General features: G+C 41.6%; 1 protein-coding gene and 1 long non-coding RNA gene across 15 annotated transcripts in view; one reads left to right on the top strand and one right to left on the bottom strand.

The window, feature by feature from the left end:
* Nucleotides 1-1,383: 1,383 nt before the first annotated feature.
* Nucleotides 1,384-8,588, bottom strand: LOC109448528 (uncharacterized). Of its 2 annotated transcripts, XR_012492715.1 has the most exons (4): nt 8,449-8,588; nt 7,084-7,189; nt 2,847-2,911; nt 1,384-1,468 (listed from the first exon to the last, which is right to left on the bottom strand). It is a non-coding gene; the product is annotated as an uncharacterized LOC109448528 (long non-coding RNA). The 2 variants fall into 2 exon arrangements; XR_002137535.2 differs by lacking the exon at nt 1,384-1,468 and having other exon boundaries at nt 2,778-2,911.
* Nucleotides 8,589-8,954: 366 nt separating this feature from the next.
* Nucleotides 8,955-16,435, top strand: part of CLIP1 (CAP-Gly domain containing linker protein 1) — a 100,837-nt gene continuing 93,356 nt past the window's right edge. For 4 of the 13 annotated variants that reach the window (XM_074321587.1, XM_074321588.1, XM_074321591.1 and 1 more), the window contains exons 1-2: nt 8,960-9,059; nt 10,009-10,039. The gene's annotated coding sequence lies outside the window, so the exon portion shown is untranslated. Of the gene's footprint in view, nt 9,060-9,758; nt 9,846-10,008; nt 10,040-16,435 lie in introns of those variants that run through there. The other 9 variants (XM_074321596.1, XM_074321595.1, XM_074321594.1 and 6 more) reach the window with 5 other exon arrangements.

Below are 16,435 nucleotides of genomic sequence, written 5' to 3'. Positions count from 1 at the left end.
AAATTTAATGTATGTAATTTGTACTTATGACACAACCAAATATTTATTGAGTAAGTTGAAGTGGTGATGTCCAGTATTCATTTGTATATGCTAATTTGAAAGTCAAGAATTCTGAGCTGGAGATGTCAATTTGGGAATTGTTTGTATTTAGAGAGTAATTGGAGACAAATAGTTGGTGAGATTATCCAGAGAAAAAAATGATGGGTAGAAAGAGAAGAAGGAACGAGAACAGATCCCTTAGGAACATCAATATTAAGGGATAGGTAGAGAGAGGCCTGCAAAAGAGATTGAAAAGGAACAGCCAGAGAGGAAGGAGGAAAATAAGAGTGTGATGTCCTAGAAAACAAAGGATGAAAAGGGGATATGGAAAGAGAATGTATCAGGTAGCTCTTGCTGAGTAACAGACCACCCCAAAATTTAGTAGATTACAACTTATAACTGTGTATTTAGCTTATAATTCTGTAGGTTGGAAATTTAGACTGTGCTTAGTAAGGTAGTTCTTCTGGTCTCAGTTCTCTGACAATCAGTTGAGGGTTATCTACCATGTTTCCCCGAAAATAAGACCAGGTCTTATATTAATTTTTGTTCCAAAGACATATCAGGGCTTATGTTCAGGGGATGTCATCCTGAAAAATCATGCTAGGGCTTATTTTCCGGTTAGGTCTTATTTTCGGGGAAACATGGTACACAACTCTCCTTAGGGAATTTGGCATGAATAATTGCTGCTACTTTTGCAGCATAGCACAGAGGTAATAGCCAACAGTGAAAGGGCTGCTGAGAGGTCAAGTGGCTCAAATTCTTGCCTCCACTGCTCAGCTGAAACTGCTATTGCCCAAGTGATCAATGATAGCCATTTCACTAAGTTCACTAAAGGACAGGGCTGTCACCGGTGATGTTGGCAATAACAGTTTCTGCTAAGCAATGTGGGCAAAAGCCAAACTGAGTGGGGAAACAGAGACATCAGGCATATGGAACGTGTCCCAGAGGCTGGCTGGAAAAGTGAAGATGTGTTGAGGAAGGGTCTTGTTTTGTTTCGTCTGTTCTTAAGATAAAGAAGCTTAAATAGATTTACATGCCAATGTCAGTAGAGACAGACAGGTTGAAGACACTGGAGAAAAAGTGTGTAATTCATATGCTTGGCAACCTGAGACCTACCTAGGTGTGCAGAAAGTTACACAAAAAATATGATAAACTACTTTATCTGGCAAAGTCCAGAACAATGAGATAATTTGTATGTGAAAATACTACTTGTGCTTATATCCATATATATTACATACATATCATATACATTACAGAGTGTACAAGTGTCATTTGAGGACTCTCCACTGAAGAAAAGTCCCCTAGAAGCAGCTTTTGGTTTTCCCTGAATCCATGTCTACCTTGGAGCAGCACTCAGAACTATGTGGCATCCTCCGAAAGCAAATTCAAATGCATAAAGCATTAATCAGTGATCTGCATTCTGAAGAATCTAGAGTAAAACACAGGCAACATATAGTAAAACAATACAAAACCTCAGTAGCCATTTCTAGTTCCTTCATAAAGTCCCTTTTCAACCAGTCTGTTAGCCTTCCAATATTTATTTTATTGTTCTCAGTAGTTCTCTTTTGGTTGTCAAATATTTGCCCTCCGTAAATAGGTGTCTTCCCAGGAGAGGAATTCTGGTCTTTCAGTCTCTCTGTTCTGCTACTTTGGCCTGCTGGCTTTCGTCTTCATGCTCATCACCTCAGGTTAACAACATAGCTGCTTTGGCTCCAGCTAGCACATCTGTGTCTGGCTCCACTTATCAGGGAAAGAAAAGCTTTCCCAGAAGGGCCTCTAGCCGACTTTCCTAGGGAAAATCTGTGTGAGCATAAATTGTTGGATATATAACAAACTGGGGTTTCTTAAGTAAAAATCGGAGAAAGGATCTTGAGGAGGCCATCAGCAGTAGCTGTCCTGGTTCAGTGACCAAGTGTTTGCTTGGCATCTGCTCCTAACATATGCTCTGTCTTGGTTCAGTCAGGACTCAGTGCCTCTTCCTGCTGACTCAGCCTTCCTTCCACTGCTGGCACAGCAGGAACTGCTGAGTCTCTGCCATGATGCTGCCACAGTGGGTCCCGGAGCAGACGCACAAAGCTCTCAAGCAGCTTTCATGCCACTGAGTGTCTAAGGGAGGCCCAGGAGCACAAACTGGATCTTCCTCATGCCCCACCCTCCCAAGCATCTTAACACTGTTGGCATAGAGCTGTCATCCTGCCTAAGGGTTTTCTTCCATTCTCAAACGTGGGTGGGGACAAAGGCTCTTGTTCTGGGAGTCACGCCCCCTTTCCTGCCCTAGATCTCAACCTGTGGGTCTGCCTTCCTCACCTGCCGCTCTTCCTTTTTCTCCATCAACTTCCAGGCCTGGAAGTACAGCATCCTTCCTCATTTCTTCTATGCCACATCCTCTTTCTTCCCATCTCCAGTCTCCCGACTAAGTCTTAATGTTAGATAGGAGTTTCTTGTGTAATCACAGCAGAAACTCTATGGTCTTCCAGGCCTTTGGTATGACGAATGGGAGCTAAAGGAATTTTTAATAATCCTTTCTTGCTTGACAATGCTAGAATACCAAGCCATTTTATTTTTTTCCTCAGGAAAATTCTATTTTGGGTTACACAACATTGTGAATGCAACTAATGGCACCGAGTAGTACACCTAAAAATGGTCAAAATGGCAAATTTTGTTATATATTTTTAACACAATTTAGAAAAATTAATAATGTAATATACCAAAAACCACTGAATTGTACACTTCAATAGGTGAATTATAGGACATGTGAATTACATCTCAATAAAAATGTTACAAGGATCCTATTTTGAATGTCAAACCTAAATATTAATTCCTCCTTTTTCTTTGCTCTTCTTGCTCCCTCCCAGTCACAGCAAACGGATGCCTTGGGTTGTTTAGGGTCAGGTTAGGTATGACGAAAGACAAGAGAAGAAATGAGCATTAGTATTTTGTTTAAAATAAATACTTCCATTAATCATTTGTATATATGTATACATCCTTTGATTAGTTAAAAAAATAGCACATTATGTCCACGGTTTCACACCTTGCTTTTTTTAAATATATTTTTCCCCAGGAAATCCATTAATGAGTCTTCCATTAATCCCAATGTATCCAGTTGACTTCTTCACATGTAATAAATGTATACCCGGAAAGACACACACACATATACTCACACAGACTGTGCGGCATGAAATCCATTCAGTTAACTTAGCACTAAAGAGTTAAATAAACTAGTTCATCTGGTAATAACATTTTAAAATTGAAATTAATTAAAAACTATCTGGCATCTCCAGGATGTAGGATTGGGGATTGTTAAATTTGCCTATTTTGTTTGAGCCTTTCCATTTGGAGGGTGTCTAAATGGAATTTAGTCATTGGATTTGAATACAAGCCCTGGCAGAGGCTGACTATTACATGTACACATTTCCTTATAGTCCAAATTTAATTTTGGTTGCGATCTGTCCAGTACTTAGAATTGGAGCTGAATCTGTAAAGTAATAGAATGTCAAGTTGGGAAGGACTTTACTCCAAACTGCCTCCCAGTTAAAAAATCTCTTTTCTCAAATCTCCCACCTACCTGATTATCAACCATTCTCTACCTGACTTTTTTTTTTTAGTATTACTTTCATTTATTGATGTATTTATTTTAATTGAGACAATATTCACACAACATAAAATGAACCATTTAAAGTGTATAGTCCCTGGCAACCATTAGTCTATTTTCTATCTCTATGGATTTACCTATTCTGGACATGTCATATAAATGGAATCTTACAATATGTGATCCTTTGTGTCTGGCTGCTTTTACTCAGCATCATGTTTCAAGGCTTATCCAGGTTGTAGTGTGTGTCGGTACTTTTTTTGGGGAGGGAGGGCTGAGTAATATTGCGTTGTATGTTCCATAATTTGTTTATCCATTCATCAGCTGATGGACTTTTGGCTTGTTTCCACCTTTTGGTAATTGGGACCAGTGCTGTTATGAACATGTGTATACCATGTATTTGGTTGAGTCTGCTTGAGTTTTGCTGAAAACAGAATCAACTTTTCACGCGCTCAACAAGTAATTTGTTAGATTAGACCTGCTGTATCAACCACTGATTTCACAAATGTTTTGCTTTACTGGATAAAAGTTACACAATCTTAAAAATGTTTTTGGTAGGAACTTTAGAAGTGATTTTATCCAACCTTCATATATGAAACTATACACACACTAAAGCATGAGTCTATTTAGAAGGCCCTAAATACAGTTCATATCATGTCTGGTGCCCTACTGATATTGTTCTTTGTTAACTGAACGTGTACAATACGGCTCTTGTTGTCACAAGATGGTTCTCCTTGAGAAGTGATCATATGAATTTAAATTTAGTAGCTTGTCATTCTTTCAACGTTTGCTTTTTTTAAAAAAAAATCCATAAAAATTCCACTACCATCAGCATTGTTTGTATAAAGGAGACATAGCAAACAGTCTTAATTGGTTTCAGTGATAAAATTACTTTTTGGTCCAAAACAGTCTATGACTGCTTCACCATGCGTTGTGGGATTTATTTATTTTTTTCTTTTCTTTGCAGTTTAAGACTATCTTGATCTGTTAGTCACTTTTTGATTAAATGAACCAGCAGTAGGTCCCTGCCTTTGCAAGGAAATGTTAACATTTTCTAAGACATCAAAGTTAACTTAAACATTTGTTTTTATCTGACTTTATAAATCTATCCCTCAGTTTTTAACAGAGCTGAATATAATGAACAAGGGGTGTGGTCTGGTGCATTATATCCATCCTGGGCATAAAACCAGGGGGATTCATGAAACAATGATTATGCCACCTTAATTTAGTAAATCTGACAGCAATAAAAGATAAGGCTGGAAGACAGAGACTCAATCGTCACTGCTGTACCCCCAAATACCTGGAACAGTGCCTGGGACACAGCAGGGGTTCAGAAAATACTTGTTGGATGAGAAAATTAAATTAATTTGACTCTGGTTTATGAAGCAATGCTAATAAAAGTAGATGTAATTTAAAAAATAGCACAATGAAAATCAATTCCTGTGTCTTCTTTATAAAGATCATTTTAATCATGGACTATTGTTTAGGAGTTACATTTTTAATTGTTACCTATCTACCATGGTTCAGAAACAACAACAAAAAAGAAAGAAAAAAAGAAAATGTACTTTTTAAATTTTAATTTAACGTATTTCTTTTAATTTAAAATGTTCTTGTTATGACAGTTTCTGTTTCACTTTCTATTTTATTTTATTTTTTAAAAAATTTTTATTGGAGAATAAATGCCTTCACAATATTGTGCAACCACAGTATTTTTCCAGGACCTATGATCCAAGTAGTTGTCCTTCAATCTAGTTGTGGAGGGTGCAGCTCAACTCCAAGTCCAGTTGCCGTTTTTTTCAATCTTGGTTGCAGGGGGCACAGCCCACCATCCCATGTGGGAATTGAACCAGCAACCTTATTGTTAAGAGCTTGTGCTCTAACCAACCGAGCCATCCAGCTGCCCCTCATTTTCTATTTTAAAAGCTCTCTAAATCCTCACATCTTTACAGCAGTTTACAAAGTACTCTCCAGCTACTATTTTTATATTGAGTGTTGTTTTTGAATGGCAATAAGAAATATTAGTATCTTAGTGAGAGATTGAACATATTTCTAAGCAGTAGTCAATTAAATTAAAACCATTATTTACAGTAATTTTCTCTGGATATGTGGGATTATAACTGTTGTTTTCTTCATTTTGCTTGCTTTGATTTTATAGAATGAACATCTATTGTTCTTAAAAAAAAAAAAGACAAAATACTAGGAAAAAGTCTCCAGTTATTTAGACCCTGAAGTCTTACACTCCATCCTTTTTAAAACTAATTCACAATGGACCCAGCGTTACTCTGGTGATACAGCTAGAGCAATGAATGTGTCAACTGTCCTTGCTCTTTTGGAATTTACATTAAAGTAGGGGTGGGGTAAGACAGAAAATAAACAAAATAATAAAAATGGAGTACTGCAGAAAACTGGCAAAGAATCACTGCTACAGAGCAGTGTACCAACAAACCACAAACTCCTTTTTATAGGAGATATAGAATGTTTATAGAGAACATTCTCTACTCATTGTTTGAGGATCTTAACTACCTTATACTTTTTAAAAAAGAAATCAAAGTAATGCATGCACATAATTTAAAAAATAAAGCATATCGGGTTTAGTAGGGTGCCAGATGGGCACTGAACTGGTCAGGGAGATCACTTCATAGACTGTAGATCGCTAACCACTGCGCGGTACACCTGAAGCTGAAGTTGAATAATATGCAAAGTCAACTATAATTAAATAGATAGAGAGGATGCCAAAAAAGTGTATACACATTCTAAGAAAGGAAAAAACTGTATGAAAATTACGCTGATGGTAACCACTTGGAGCACCTCTTGTAATTGCAGAAGTCAAATGTGACTTGTATTCATCTTTTGTTATCGGTATATATTGACTATTACAATTTTAATACAGTTTTTTCCTTTCTTAAACGTGTATACATTTTTTGGCACCCTCTGTATATATATGTATAGTCACAGGATGTGGGGTATAGCATAGGGAATATAGTCAATGGTATTGTAACAGCTATATACGACGTCAGAGGGGTAGTAGCTTGGGGGAGGGGGGTTATCACCTTGTGAGGGATATAAATGTCTAACTATTATGTTGCTTTGTACACCTGAAACTAATAAAAAAATTATATCAGGTTTATAATGAAAAACAGCGTTGTTTGCCTCCCCCCCCCCACTTCTCCAGAGACCACTAAATTTTTGCTTTTTGTTCTTCTGGTAGTAACTTCCGTAGCTCTAAAAATTGATTTATTTATCACCTGTAGACATTATCTATTGTTCTGACTACAGTACCACTACCCGTCCCACTCAACGCAGTTCTACCATTATTGGCACTTATCCCTATCGGTTTAATGAATAATATCATTAAACCTTTACTTTTGTCCCAGAAAACCAAACCAAAACAAAAAACTCCAACAAGTATTTACCCACTTTCCCACTCTATAAAATGAAAATTTGGGAGCTCTTACCTGTCTTTCTACTTCTGCCACTTTCCTCCATCTTCCAAAGTCTTGTCAATTGAGCTGTTCTAATACTTTCACAGATGTGCATTTTAAAAAAGCTCAGTGGCTCCATCTAAAAAGGGATGTGAACATTCATTTTTAAGTAGGACTGAGCAACTGTAGTCCTAACTGGCCACTCTGTGGGACTGAACAAGTCAGTGCCCTAGTAATAAGGCTGGGGCTAGGCCTTGCTCACAAAATTTTAGGGGGCGCTAAAAACTCAGTCATCAAGAAATAATACTTTAATGCAATATTTAAAAAATCAAAATTCATGCAAAAAACTCATGATAAAATCTCAGCATTTAAAAATAATGAGTAGAGAGAAATAAACAGGTGTTTGTAGTTGCACCCACCATTAACAGTGGTCTTTGCCTTGCTCTGCGGCATCTATAATTACATAGGTTGCCTGCCTGTTAGAGCTGAAAAGTGTTTAGATAGGGGTGGAGGGTGAGCTGTGCCTTTCAGATTAGGAATATAGATACTGTGACCTCGCAGCTTGCAAACTAAGGTAACGTTGAATAAGGAAATAGAATTTTTTTGTGACTTAAAGCGTGAATTGAGGGGAGGTGGGTCCCCATATAAATTCATTTTGTTCAGAATTTCGTGCATTTCCACTGTAGTTTCCTCCCCCTGCCCTGTGCATGCCTAGTCCAGGCAGCACCGTGCTTTGAATAAAGGTCAGCAAAGGGGTCATTCTCCTGATTATTCTCTTCTGCCCGGGAGAAGGAGGAAGCCCAGGCCCCCCTTATACACCACTGAGTCGCTGCAAAATGCTGGGCTGTCCCGACAGCTGCAAATTGCTCCCAGGAGCTGCAAAGCTTCTGGGGTTGCCATGGCCATGCGAGTGAAATGCTGGCCGCCCTGGGGGCTGGTGCTGCCTCCCCTCCAGTCCCTTTCAAAGCTTTTAAAGGAGATCGGTGGTGGGAAACGGGAGAACGGGACAGTAACCTGGGCTCCCGTCCAGGCGGCTGGGGCGAAAAAAAGAGGCTTTTCTCAAACTAACGAAGCAAATGCGGGGCTCATTTCAAGGGATTTTTTTAACCTGGGTCTTTCCCTGGAAGGAAAGGGAGGGCAGAGGTGGTCCTCCCCAGGCGTCGCTTGCGGTGGGCAGCTCCTCTCAGCCTCCTCCCAGGGATCCCTCATCCTGGGTCTTTCCCTGCGGGAAGAGGGCAGGGAGGATGCTCCCTAGACTAGACCTGCTGAGGGCAGCTCCTCCTAGCCTGTTTCAAACAATTTCTCGCCCTGGGTCTGGCAAAAAAAAAAAAAAAAAAAATCAGCCCCAAACTAACCGTCTGCGGTCCAGCCTGAATGGAGTTATCGGGTGTGACTTACACATTCTGGACACACTTTCAGAAAACGCGGAACTAAAATGACGGCAGCCCCTCCGTGCAGGCCCCGCCGGGTTCCCCCACACCCCCTCCGCGCCCCGGTCCTCCCGAAGATCTGAGGGCCGGACGGCGGGCGCGCCGGGGGGGCCTCGGGCTCGCCTCTCCCGGGCCGCGTCGGGTGCAGACAAAGCCGCTGCTGCCCCGGGCTCCGGCCCCGGCGGGAACCCGACGCGCTGCGCCCGGCTCAGGGCGCTGGGCGCCGAGCCGGGGGCGGGGCGCGTGGGGAGGAGCCGCCGCGGCGTCTTGTGCCGGCTGCGCGCGCCCGCCCGCCCCCGCGGCGGCGCGTCACGCTCGCCCCCGCCCCGAGCCGACGAGCCGGGAGGCGGGAGGCGGCAGCCGTGCTGCTGCTGCTGGTGCTGCTGCTGCTGCTGCTGCAGTGAGGCAGGTGGCGACCAAGGCTGCGACCGAGGCGGCGGTCGGAGGTGAGCGGGGCGCGGCGCGGGCCCTCTTCCGTCCCCGTCCCTCGTCACCTCTCCCCTCCCGCCCTGCTGGGCCCGCTCCGGTCAGCCCGGCTCGGAGCCAGGGACCGGGGGCCGGGCCCGGCGTCCGTGAGGGGTGAGTCCCGCGCGCCGGACCGCCCCTGAAGGGACCCGGGGAGCCCCGGGGCGGATGGCCCTGGAGGCCGGGGGTCCCTGGGGTGCTCCACCGGGCGCCGGAAAAGTGGCCGGCCCTGTCAGCGCCGAGCCCGGCCTTCCCTTCCTCCGCCCGCCTCAAGATGGAGCTTGGACTCCTTGCCCTGCGCCGCTCCCTTGCCGGCGCCCCTCTCCCCGCCGCTCGGCCCTGGGGGGGTCTGGGCTGGGCCGGACCCCTGCGAGGCCGAGGCCGGCCCGAACCTGTTGCCTTTGGGTGCTGCCGCCGGGTCACCTGAGCATTCCTCAGGCGCTTGGCACCGGTGCCCGCGAGCGGGAATGGAGGGCACTCTGGCCGTGGCCTCTGTGGCGGGCGCCGGCCGGCGGGCCGGGTCGGGTGGCCTCCGGCATGGCTGGTGGTGGCTTTTCCTCCCCCCCCCCCAACACACACACACGCACAATTGGGACTGTGATTCTTGGAGAAGATGGATGATAAGAGGTGACAAGGATTTCTGAAATAACACCGCTCCCGGGTAACCCGAACCTTATGCCTCGGCAGGGGATTGGCTTGGAAGACAGATGACACTTGTTCAGAGGTTATTTTAAAAGCAGAGCCTTCTGAGTCCCCGAATGTGGAGGTGCTGTGCTTCAAAAATCTGATTTTGATTTGGGGATAAAGCCTGTACTCGGCTGTTTCTCCACTTCATGTGGCTTTTCCATCTGGCAGGAACTGAGCACCACCCCCTCCTCCCGTCACAGCCCCACCTCTTTGGTATGAAGAAATTACACGTTAAATCTGCAATCCTTTTAAATACCTGTTTTTAGCAAAACTTGGGCACCAATTACCACATTTGAAAAAGAGGGTGGGAAAATGTATGCAGTTTTTTTTTTTTTTTTTTTTTTAATTCAACAGCCTTGTCTTTTTCCTGTTTTAGGTTAGTGCAGTGCTTGGCCAGTAAGAGCTCGGTAAGTATTCATGTTGCTGTTCCTCCTGTTATGGTTATGATTCTGGTTGGTGTTCGTGTTTTATTATTATTAGTATTACCTAGAGTGTTTGACTTGGGTTTTAATGATAACCTTTTGCAAGAATCCTCAGGTATGTTGCTCCTTAGCTTTGGGGCATTTTTTCTTCTGAAAATAACAACAATTAACGTTTATTGAGGGCTTCCCATGGTCAGGCTCTGGGCAAGTCTTTTCTGTGTTTTATCTCACTAATCAACCTAACCCAAATGAGGGTGCTATCATTATCCCCATTTTACAGAGGAGGCATAGAAAGGTTAAGTACCTTGCTCAGGGTCACATAGCTAATAAGTGGTGATGTCAGAATTTGAGCTCAGGTATTGACTCCAGGTACTTCATAATTAAGTTAGTGTAGTGAATCTCTAGCGAGAAGCAAGGCTGGCCTTAATTAAAACAATGAAGTGGGTGATTGCTTGGGCAAGGGCTGGTACTGAGTTTTTAAGGTTCAGAGAAAGTGGTAAAATACATCTTAGGCTTCCCACTAGGCCTGGTTCAAAAGGATAAAAAAGCTGAAACTGGGTGGGACCCTGCATAGGGATTCTGTCCAAAGGTAAAGATCACACCCTTCCCGACTTTTTCAACAATTGCTTAAGCTCCTGCTTGTGCCCAAGCACAACAGAAGCCAATCTGGTTTTTTTTTTTTCTTTAGAAGTTTAGAATTTGATGCCCTTATTTATATTTAATTTTTTTTTTACCCAGTGTCTAACATTGAGTCTGTTGTATCCCAGCTGACCCATAAATGCATGTGAACTTAACTCAGTAATGTTTGACTCTTGCTTTTTAAGTGCTGTCTCTGTTAGGATTCTAAACTTAATGGATGGTGTATAAGAAATGAATTGGTAGTCTTACACTCCATGCAAAGATAGGCACCCTATAATTCATCACATATTGGCTGCCTGGAGTTCTTCATTATTTGCAGGTGTATTTCTGGTGTGTGTGTGTATAAGGTCCTTGAAATATATATATTTCACTTTATAGCACTCTGTAGGATTCTGCAGTCCTGTGTGCTCAGTAAATATTTATTATTTAGTAATTGAAAATATGAGGTCCATAAGTTTCAAGACTGCTTTTACAGAAATCAAAGATAAAGAAAAAAAAAACACAGAAGGTAGTGCAGTAAAGTCACAGGAAGATGGCTTAATATTTGTTAACATTAAAAGAAAACCTTGTCTATACAGTGTTAACTAAAGTGAGACTTTTTACCTCATGTAACTTTCCACTTTATCCAAATTAGCAGCTTCTTTCCTCTCTTCCTTGTACAAATAAGATGGGATGTAGAGTGTCTTTTACTATGATAAAAGAATGGACAGTGTTATTCATGGCAAACCTATTGTTCTCCTTTATAGTATTTTTGAAGTGCTGTGATAGTCTCCCTAAAGGCAGCTTGCGGGGCTGTGATGTACTGGTCTGTGAGCTGAAATTAGGTCTGGTTCGGTATTCACTCAACAAGTATGTATTTGAGCACCTACTGTGTGCCAGGGCCATTCTGGGAGCTCAATACAGCAGTGGATCAGACAGAAATTCCTGTTCTCTTGGAGCTCCCATTCAAGTAGGGGAAGCAGATAATAATCATATTTATAAAATTTATTAGAGTGATACATGGTAAGGGAAAAAATCACAGAAGGGGAATACGAAGCTTTGGGGACAAGAGTTGGGGTGATGGAAATTTTAGATAAGATAGCAAGAGGAGACCTTACTCAGAATGTGACTTTTCAGTAGAAATCTAGAGGAAGTAAGGGAATGTAGATCCCAGAGGGAAGAGCATACTAGAGAGATGGAACAGCAAGTGCAAAGGTCCTGAGGTGGAAACGTGGGAGGGGCAGATAATTTAAGGCTAATTAATTATTAATTGTAGTCCTTAAAATACGTATTTATTAAAATATTTTTAAAAAGGGAAAGAAAGAATAATGTCATGTTAGTGATTTTGATGAAGAAAGAGTTAAAGATGTGGGGAACTGAGGCTCAAAGAATTTTACTAACTTACCTAAAAGACCACACTGCCAGTGAATACAGACCTAGAAATTGAACCCGAGTTTATGTTATTTTAAGCAATGCACAGAATGTATTGGCAATGGAACCTTCAGTGGCTGGCAGGCCAGACCAGTACTTGATGTTCAGACTTGCTATTGAGGGAATACTTTCCTATTTGTATGCAGGATCTTTGCTCAACCCTGGGAGGCCTTGTAACTGACATTTGCATATATAGCTTTTTCCTGGAATTGTGCTCCTGGCAGCAGAGCCTTCCTTTTTAGTTTTAAAAGTTTCATGGTTCAAAATTTGTGTTTGATATAAACCTTTATGCAAGTCTTTCAAATCTTAATTGGAAAGCAGAGGCAGTATCACCCTGGCTGTGAATTTTTTTAGATAATTGTTTAGGGGGGGCTTTAAACTATTATAACATCTTACATATTTTTAACGTACGTAGTGTATTTCCCATGTAGGTGGAACTCAAAGAATCCATATGCTTTAAATCAGCATTTGAGTTACAAGGCACTTTTAAGGGAAAACATACCGACTGATGGTACTACACAAGAATTTCAAGTAAGAGTGACCTCTTCAGATTTCAATCTGGGAAACAGAAGAGGCTTTTTTTTTTTCTTTTTGTAGGTTGGCAGGCTGTAATTAACCAACCTTGAATTTGGCTAGGACATCTGGGTTAATATCCTGGCCCTGGCACCAAGTACCAAGGAATCTTGGCCACAATTAGTAAAGAGCTTTTTTTCTTTTAATCTCCATCTGGCACTTTCAGAAAGACAGATTCCACTTGCACTAACTCAGTGGGTGGGTCTGTTTTTTAATTGTCTATGTTATTGTGCTTCAGCCACAAAATCTTAAAAGTATTCTTTGCAAATCTTAGAAAAGAGGAAGTAGTCCCGTTACAGAATCCCCGTTGGGAACCTTCTCTGCTGTCTCTTTCCCTGGGGAAATGCATTTCCATCTACCTCTTCTCAGGAATCCCAATGAGATTACAGACAGACGTTTTGGGGCCCTAATGTTTTATATAAGTAGAAGGTCTAATGTACTTCCAACTTAAATTAAGTGTTTGATAATTTGTTTACTTATGTCTGAGGATAGCTTGGATTAGATCCCAGTTTTAACTCTGCCTACTTTTTGCACTTAAAATTGCCGAGTCCTTGATTTACTGTAGGGCCTGAAGAGCCAGATGTTCAGGATGTGCACATCATCCAGAATTCGGGTTTGATGTATAAAGGACGCATAAGGGAGGGCAACTTTAATGAGGTTTTTGGGTTTTTTTCTGATTCTACAAATTCCTAGTCAAGTTGTGCACTGAAATACTTGGCATGTCTTTTTCCTCTCTTCTCAGGAAAGATAAGAAATATTAGGGATATTTTTCTAAAAGTCTTTTAATCAAATCTTTTGACCTCTTGCCTTCTCTCTGTAACTGATTTCCTCCGTAGAATGATTTCTTATCAGAGATATTATGTTCTAATACCTAAGGCAGGAAGGAACATATTTAGACATTTCTTTTCCAGACTATAGAATAAATAAACTTTATAGACAGGGTAAGTTTTTTATAGCCTCAGTGAAAGAAAACGTTTATTGCTAAGTTTCACACATGGGTGACTAGAAAAAAAGTGTGTGTCCCATGAAACCATATTGCTAATTTTTGTTGTAAGGCATATATGGCTTGCTTAGGTTGTTTCATTGAGAATCTAGTATCAGAGTCAAATTTAGATTTTAGAAAATGTTTTCCATTGAAGTTATTATTTTTCCTTGATGTCTCAGGTTTATTTTTTCCTTATATACTAGTTTTACAATGGTCCATACATTTTCATAACGTGTATTAGCTCTCTTAAGTATGTGGGTTCAATGCATACAGTATAAAACACACACATACAAAAACAGAGAAAAAAGCAAATTATTCATAATTCTGTCTAGACAAAATCATTTCAGTATTTTAGAGTATGTTTTTCCACTTTTTTTTCTTTATACTTTGGATCTATATGTCTGGATCTATATTTTTTAAGTAATTAAAAAGTATATTTTCACTGGAAATATTCTCAGCAAACCATCATGGGGAATCAGAACTACTATTAAGAGGTCTGAGGTCCTGGATTTGCTTCAGCCTCAGCTTTGTGAGTCCTGTGAACTTGGGCAAGTTGCTTAACCTCTCCCATTCTGCTTCTCGCTCTGTAAAATGGGGGTGCCATCTGCTCTGTCCACCCTGAGGTGTTGCTCTGTTGATGAAAGGGATTCAGCCTTGATGAACTGGAGGTCTCTAGATAACCTTGTCAGGTGGTATTAGTGCAGGGGGAGTTGTCAGCTCTTTCAAATACCGAGAAGCCAGGAAAGACAGGAAAGGCCAGTCCTGTATCACTGGTGGCCTGTGGGTCACTTGGTGTATTTTATAGCATGGTTACACTTACATTAAAGCTTTTCAGATGAATGTGGCCAATAGAAAATGTTCCATGAGGTGGGGGAAAGCCCCAGAGATGCCAGTGTATCAAACATTTGTTGAGTGCAGTGAAGACTCTGGCTGGGTACAAGGAGTTCTCCGTCTCACGAGATGAGACAACTGATGAGTAAGGTATAGGCTGAAAGGGTGGTGTGATGGTTCCGTGGAAGAGGATCGGTTCACGTGCCTTGGAGGTGTGTGTATGGGGGGGAGTCAGGGAAGGCTTCCCGAGTAGGAATTAGCACTTGTGTTAGGACTGATGGAAATCTAGGGTTTCTAGGCAGAGATAGGTTAGGTAGAACATTCCAGACTGAGCAAAGATACGAGGCATAAAAGTAGCATGTTGAGGTACTAGCACATAGTCTACTGCCCTGTAGTTTGAGGGCAGCGAACAGGCTATAAAACTAAGAAGTTTGGGTTTCTATCAAGGAGAAGCTTCCCTGCCCTGATGAGGAGTCCGTGTTGCTGGTCTTGAGCATTTTAGAATCACCGAGTTTTCTGCAAGTCGTTTTTCTGCTGGTTGTAAGTGGCAAACAGGAAAACTGCTGGTACACCAAATACCTTTTTTCCGCGCAGAGTTGTGCAACTATTACTGCAATGAGTTGTAGAATACTTTCTTCATACCGAGAAGAAACCCTGCAGCCACTAGCAGTCACTCTTCATTTCAACCCTACTCTCTGTTTCTATAGATTTGCCTGTTCTAGACATTTTATATAAATGGAATCATACAATATGACTGATTTCTTTCATGTAGCAAAATGTTTTCAAGGTTCACCCATGTTGTATGTAGCGTGTATCCACACTTCATTCCTTGGTATGGTTGAATGATACTCCAGTGTACGGGTTCCCACTTTTTGCCTATTATGAATAATGCGCTATGAACATTTTTCTTTAAGTTTTTTTGAGTGGACATATATTTTCATTTCTCTTGGGTGTATATCTCGGGGTGGTTCATCTGGGAGCTCTCTACCTTTTGAGGAACTGCAAACTGTTTTCCAGCATGTTTGTACCACCAGCAAAGGAGGAGGCTCCAATTTGTTCACATCCTTCCCCAACACTTGTTATTTAGCGTTTTGATTACAGTCGTCCCCGTGGGGATGAAGTGTGGGATCTCATGGTGATTTTGATTTGCCTTGGACTCATGGCTGATGATAGTCAGTACTTTTTTATGTGCTTTTTGGCCATTTGTATAGCTTTGGAAAAAATGTCTATTCGAGTCCTTTGCCTACTTTTGAATCTGGTTGTTTTTCTTGTTGTTGTTGTTGAGTTTACCAATTTATCTTTTAATTCATATATTCCTCGGGCTTTTATTGAGCACCTACTGTAGAGAGGCCCTAGCTCAGATGTTAGGGATACAAAGTTGAGTAAAACAGACTCACGTGCTGCTCTTGGGGAACCCCCAGCTGTTAATGGACGTGAGGTTAAGAGCAAGAATTCAGTCCTTTGCCTGACAGCAAATCCTGGCTCTGTTACTTTGTGGAAGTCTGTACAAACTGCTTAACTTTTTGGAGCTCATTTTTCTGATTATAAATTGGGGATGATGGCTACTCCGGACAATCGTGTGACGATTAAATGAATGAATGTGTGTAAAACAGTGCGAGTTAGAACTCCTCTTTCTCCTTCTCGTAATCCCTGCGTCTTCCTGACTTCCCATTGCTAAAGGAATTTACACTTCAATTTTTTTTCTTTCGTTTAAGTCAGAATGGGGGTAAACCCCACGTCTACTAGCATGGGTAATGAAAATCTTGCTTCTTGCCGTGTTTTAGAAAGTTAATTTGAGTAGGCGTGCCTTGCCATTATTGAAGGGCATATTTTTAATGAACAGTTGTCACTGAAGAACTTGTAATGTATGATGAGTTAAATATTCAGCATGGAAAAACGCCTCGTGCTCCTCAAGTCAGAACTTGTGCCTTGCCAAATTTCAG

This window comes from Rhinolophus sinicus, linkage group LG16 (assembly GCF_036562045.2).
Source record: "Rhinolophus sinicus isolate RSC01 linkage group LG16, ASM3656204v1, whole genome shotgun sequence".
Classification (NCBI taxonomy): domain Eukaryota; kingdom Metazoa; phylum Chordata; class Mammalia; order Chiroptera; family Rhinolophidae; genus Rhinolophus; species Rhinolophus sinicus.
Note: the sequence above shows the minus strand (reverse complement) of the source record. Positions and strands in the feature narration are given on the sequence as shown.